The sequence below is a fragment of the Arachis hypogaea genome, chromosome 5 (assembly GCF_003086295.3).
Source record: "Arachis hypogaea cultivar Tifrunner chromosome 5, arahy.Tifrunner.gnm2.J5K5, whole genome shotgun sequence".
NCBI classification, from domain to species: domain Eukaryota; kingdom Viridiplantae; phylum Streptophyta; class Magnoliopsida; order Fabales; family Fabaceae; genus Arachis; species Arachis hypogaea.
In genome coordinates this window covers 54,605,857-54,611,991 of record NC_092040.1, presented here as the reverse complement: position 1 = coordinate 54,611,991, position 6,135 = coordinate 54,605,857, and the positions used below count along the sequence as shown (strand labels likewise).

The 6,135-nt window shown below is 39.3% G+C and overlaps 2 non-coding genes across 2 annotated transcripts; both read right to left on the bottom strand.

Annotated features, from left to right (window-relative positions):
- Window positions 1–1,092: 1,092 nt before the first annotated feature.
- LOC112804432 (small nucleolar RNA R71) lies at window positions 1,093–1,196 on the bottom strand. Its single transcript, XR_003203046.1, has one exon. It is a non-coding gene; the product is annotated as a small nucleolar RNA R71 (small nucleolar RNA).
- Window positions 1,197–5,179: 3,983 nt separating this feature from the next.
- LOC112804896 (small nucleolar RNA R71) lies at window positions 5,180–5,283 on the bottom strand. The gene has a single exon (XR_003203513.1). It is a non-coding gene; the product is annotated as a small nucleolar RNA R71 (small nucleolar RNA).
- Window positions 5,284–6,135: the final 852 nt, after the last annotated feature.

The following is a 6,135-nucleotide window of genomic DNA, read 5'->3' as shown; positions in this document are numbered from 1 at the left end:
CAAATCTTTTTCAAATCATATCTTTTCAATCATATATTTTCAAAATCAATTTCTTTCCATTTTCAAAAATACTTGCTAACAATTAATGATTTGATTCAACATTTCAAGTATGTTTCCTTTTCTGTTGAGAAAGGTTTAATGTTTGAATCATATCTTTTCTTGTTAGCCAAGTCATTGATTTTAAAAATCAAATCTTTTTAAATTGTTTTTTTTCAATCATATCTTTTTTATTTCTAATTTCAAAATCTTTTTCAAAAATCACTGTATTTCTTTCCCAATCTTATTTTTCGAAAATCATTTACCATTTTTCAAAAATTCTTTTAATTAATTCACCTTAATTTTCGAAAATTTCTTCCCCTCTTCTCACATCCTTCTATTTATGGACTAACACTCCTCCACCATCAACAATTCGAACTCCATCTCTTTTGATAAGTTCGAATTCTTCTTCTTCTACCCCTTCCTTCTATTCTTCTTTTCCTCTGACACCTCAAGGAATCTCTATACTGTGACATAGAGGATTCCATATTTTTTTGTTTTCTTCTCTTTCATATGAGCAGGAGCAAAGACAAAAGCATTCTTGTTGAGGCTGACCCTGAACCTGAAAGGACCTTGAAGCAAAAGCTAAGAGAAGCTAAAGCACTACTCTCTGTAGAGGACCTAACAGAAATCTTCAAACAAGAAGAAGACATGGCAGCCGAAAATAACAACAATGCCAACAATGCAAGGAAGGTGCTGGGTGACTTTACTGCACCTACTCCTGACTTCTATGGGAGAAGCATCTCTATCCCTGCCATTGGAGCAAACAACTTTGAGCTTAAGCCTCAATTAGTTTCTCTAATGCAACAGAATTGCAAGTTCCATGGACTTCCATTGGAAGATCCTTATCAGTTTTTAGCTGAATTCTTGCAAATCTGTGACACTATCAAGACCAATGGGGTTGACCCTGAGGTCTACAGACTTATGCTATTCCCTTTTGCTGTAAGAGACAGAGCTAGGATATGGTTGGACACACAACCTAAAGAAAGTCTGAACTCTTGGGAAAAACTAGTCAATGCCTTCTTGGCAAAGTTCTTTCCACCTCAAAAATTGAGTAAGCTTAGAGTGGAAGTCCAAGCCTTCAGACAGAAGGAAGGTGAATCCCTCTATGAAGCTTGGGAAAGATACAAACAATTGATCAGAAAGTGTCCATCTGACATGCTTTCTGAATGGAGCATCATAGGTATCTTCTATGATGGTCTGTCTGAACTGTCCAAGATGTCATTGGACAGCTCTGCTGGAGGATCTCTTCATCTGAAGAAGACGCCTGCAGAAGCTCAAGAACTCATTGAAATGGTTACAAATAACCAATTCATGTATACGTCTGAAAGGAATCCTGTGAACAATGGGACGAATCAGAAGAAAGGAGTTCTTGAGATTGATACTCTGAATGCCATATTGGCTCAGAACAAAATATTGACTCAGCAAGTCAATATGATTTCTCAAAGTCTGTCTGGAATGTAAGCTGCGTGATGCCAAGGCATCTTAGGCTAGTTTCACTAGCATTTTTCTGTTAGTTTTAGTTGTTTTATGCATTTTCTTGAGCTTAAAGTAACCAAGAATGGTTAAATGAACAACAAAGTAATGAATCATCCAAACAGTGTGATTTTGATGCAAATTCCATGAGTTTTTAGTTATATTACTTGAATGCTATGAATGGAATAATTCTCATGAATTTTTGCAAGACTTTGATGCAATTGTGTGGATGATTTCAGGGAAGAAGAGGCTAGGCAAGGAAGCAACAAAATCAACAAAGGAAGCTTGAAGATCATATGTGCCAAACCATACAATGTGAAAGTGGCGTTTAACCTCCAGTTTAACCTTAAACTGGAAGTTAAACACCAGAATAAGGAATGCACCAAATGCTGAAAGTGGCGTTTAACCTTCAGTTTAAGGTTAAACTGAAGGTTAAACGCCAGAATCATGAAAGCTGAGAAAAGAGGAAACTGGCGTTTAACCTCCAGTTTAACCTCAAACTGAAGGTTAAACGCCAGAATGAGAATGGCACCAAGGGAGTGATTCCACGTTTAACCTCCAGTTTGACCTCAAACTGGAGGTTAAACGTGTTCGAACTATATGAGGCACCAGGAAGCCATTTTCACGTTTAAGCTCCAGTTTGACCTCAAACTGGAGCTTAAACGTGTTATATGGAACAGCTTGACCATGCCTTCTTCAAACATAAATAACTTGGCTACAAAACTCCAAATGAGGTGATTCAAAATGCATTGGAAAGAAGACATCTAGAGCTTTCCAAGCATATATGGCATGCATGGTGGATACTAAAAATTGAGGGAGAAAACAGCCCCGTAATGTGCATAGAAGAGCATAGTACCAACATGCAATCAGGCCAGCTGACCTCTTCACCTTCCATGGAGTATAACTCGAGTTGTAGAACTCCAAATGATGCGCTTCAAATTGCATTGGAAAGTAGACATCCAGAGCTTTCCAAAGATGTATAGAAGTATGGGGTGGACAATGCAACTGAGGTTAAACGTGTTCGACACTTTCTCCTCACCAAGTAGTATTTCCACGTTTAACCTCCAGTTTGACCTCAAACTGGAGGTTAAACGCCAGAAGCAAGAGAGGCACCAGGAGAGTTCCACGTTTAACCTCCAGTTTAACCTCAAACTGGAGGTTAAACGTGTTCGATGGTCATTCTCCTCCAGGGTGTGTTCTTCATTTCCAAGTTTAACCTCCAGTTTAACCTCAAACTGGAGGTTAAACGTGTTCGACCCAAATGGCCTCCAGGGGTTGCTTTCTTCATTTCCAAGTTTAACCTCCAGTTTAACCTCAAACTGGAGGTTAAACGTGTTCGATCCTAATTGCCTCCAGAGCTTGTTTTCTTCATTTCCAAGTTTAACCTCCAGTTTAACCTTAAACTGGAGGTTAAACGTGTTCGACTATGTACACTCCTGGGGTGCTTTCTTCCAATTCCACGTTTAAGTTTTAGTTTGACCTTAAACTGAAACTTAAACTTCAACTTAAACACCACTATTGGAAAAGGTTTCTGGGCCAATTATATTGAAGTTTAAGTTAGCAATTGAGCACAAATATTAACTTAAACTTATTATGGCATGAAACCCAATTGAATATCATGGTTTATGGGATTGGGCCTAAAGAATTGATGAGTCTGGAACTTCAAATTGTTGAGACTTGTGTCATTACTTGTTTATCACTAAGTTTGCTCAATGAATGTTACAGAATGGGATCACAGCCTCATCAGGATTATGGACCATAAGCCTAAAGCAAAAGGAAATCAAGGAAAAGGCCTCAAAGCCCAAGAAACACAACAGAAGCTCAATTTAGGAAGTGTATAAATAGGATAGAATTGAAGTTAGTTAGGACATCTTTTGACACTTTAGAACTTTTCATATTGTGTAATTGAATTCTGAGCTATGACTCACTAAACCCCTTTCATTGGGTTAGGGAGCTCTATTGTAATTCAATGAATCAATAATAGTTTTATCTTCTTCTTCAATCTTTTCTCTTGAATTTTGTTAGAAAGCTTCTCGATCTAATTCCATTGGGTAGTTGTCTTGGGAAAGAAATTACCCATAATTGGAATCCTTCGGAACCTTGGGAAAGGAATGATGGATTCATGCTAGAGAAGCTTTCTCACAGTGAATTGGATTGGGGTTTGGATGGATATTGTGACATGTAATCCTACCAAATTGTGGTCCATGAAGCTGTGTGGTATAATCAGTGATCAAGCTTCATCTCTTCTTATGAACATTTAAACCAAGGGATTGGGAATTTGTTTGTTTTTAGAGAGAATTGGTGAGCCAAGGGATTGGGATCCAATCATATAAGATTGCCAAGCAAAATTCAATGAATGCATTGGTTGAGGAAGAGATAAAATGTTTTGATTCGGAGATCTCAATATCTCCTAACACCCAATGAACTCCCATCTCTCTGATCTATCCCTTTCTATTTACCTTCTGCAAAATTTCAATTCATGCAATCACCCCAATTCCCTTTTAATTTCAGCAATTTAACTTCTCGCACTTTAATTCTTGCAATTTAAGATTTAGTCATTTCAATTCCTTGCAATTTACATTTCCCGCCAATTTACTTTATGCAATTCATACCCAATTCTTGATTCCGCTCAACTAATCAAACTTCTAATTCGAATTGCTCATTCAACCAATCCTTGTGGGATTCGACCTCACTCTATTGTGAGTTTTTACTTGACGATAACCGGTGCACTTGCCGGAAGAAATTTTGCCGATTGTGCAATTTCCCTTAATCGTAGCTATACCCAGTTATAGCGCATCAAGTTTATGGCGCCGTTGCCGGGGATTGGTTTTCGATTGACAATTCTCCAATTGGAAGTTAACTAGATTGAGCATTTTTCTTGTTTTGTTAATTTAGTGCAAGTTACTTGTTGATTTTAATTCCTGCACTCTGTTATTTGCTTTTTCTTTCTTTATGTCTTTAAATTCAAGCAACTAACTCACTGACCCACTAACTATTTGAATTAATTCCTCAATTGCTCTAACCATACTCTTCCAGTAACCAAGAGTATTCCACTTGTTTGTTGCTTGTGGTGTGTTCTTGTATGACAGGTAGGAGAGGAGAGACATCAACTCCCCCATATACCGAACCAGAGAGGACCCTTCATAGACTTAGAAGGGAAGCAAGAAGGAAGTGGGTACTGAGAGAAGAAGAATCTGAGGGAGAATCTGAGGACAACTTTGAGGAAGCTCTAGATCTCAACATGGATAGAGAAGTTCACAACCATGAGAGGGATGATAGAAACAATGCCATTCCTGAGAGGAGGGTTCTTGGTTCATACATAAACCCAACCTCTGGGAATTGTGGTAGCAGCATTCAGAAACCACCCATTCAGGCCAACAATTTTGAACTCAAACCACAGCTCATATCATTGGTGGAGGATCATTGTTCATTTGGTGGAAGTGCTAATGAAGATCCCAACCAACATCTCACAAAATTCCTGAGAATTTGTGACACTGTGAAGTCCAATGGAGTCCAGGAAGATGCCTATAAACTGCTCTTGTTCCCATTTTCACTTAGGGACAAGGCAGCTAAGTGGCTGGAATCATTTCCAAGGGACAGCCTAACAACCTGGGATGAGGTGGAGAGCAAGTTTCTGGCACGTTTCTACCCCCTACAAAAGATCAATAGGCTTTGATCTGAGGTTCAGACTTTTAGACAACAAGATGGTGAGACGCTCTACGAGGCATGGGAGAGGTTCAAAGAGTTGACAAGGAAATGCCCACCAAACATGTTCCCTGACTGGGTGCAATTGCATATTTTCTATGATGGACTTTCTTATGAATCAAGGAAGGCTGTAGATCATTCATCAGGAGGTTCATTGAACAGGAAAAAGACTGTGGAAGAAGCCATTAAAGTGATTGAGACAGTGGCTGAGAATGAATACTACTATGCTTCAGAGAGGCACAACACTAAGGGAGTCATGGAGCTGAACCATGTTGATACAATTCTAGCCCAAAACAAGGTGTTTGCCAAGCAACTAGCAGAGCTCACCAGGAAATTAGACACAAAGCAAGTGGCTGCAATACACACACAAGATCAAGAGAAAGAAGGAGGTGATTGGGAAGAGGCCAACTACGTGGGAAACCAACAAAGGCAATCATATGATCCACATTCCAACACTTACAACCCAGGATGGAAAAACCACCCAAACTTTGGGTGGGGAAACCAGCAAAGCCAACCACAAAACCACAAACCTTACAACCACAACCAACATAACAATTCCACATACCAAAACTCCAACCAAAGATCATACCAAGCCACACAAAACACTTACTCCCAACCACCATATCATGGCCAAAATAACCAACCTGACCAACCTAATCCGAACCAACAATTTCAAGATCAATTAAACAGGATAGAAGGAAGGTTAGTAAACATGGGTCAGGACATAAGTGAGTTGAAAAGTTTTAGGGACGATGTGAGATCGACCTTAAGGAACCATGGCGAAAAACTCAAGTGGATGGAGGCTCGAGTAGGAGAACTTTCTCAACAGGCCCCCAAGTCAACTGCAGTGTTCCCTAGTGACACAGAAAAGAATCCTAAAGGGGAACAAAAGGGAGTGACATGGGAAGAATGCAAGGC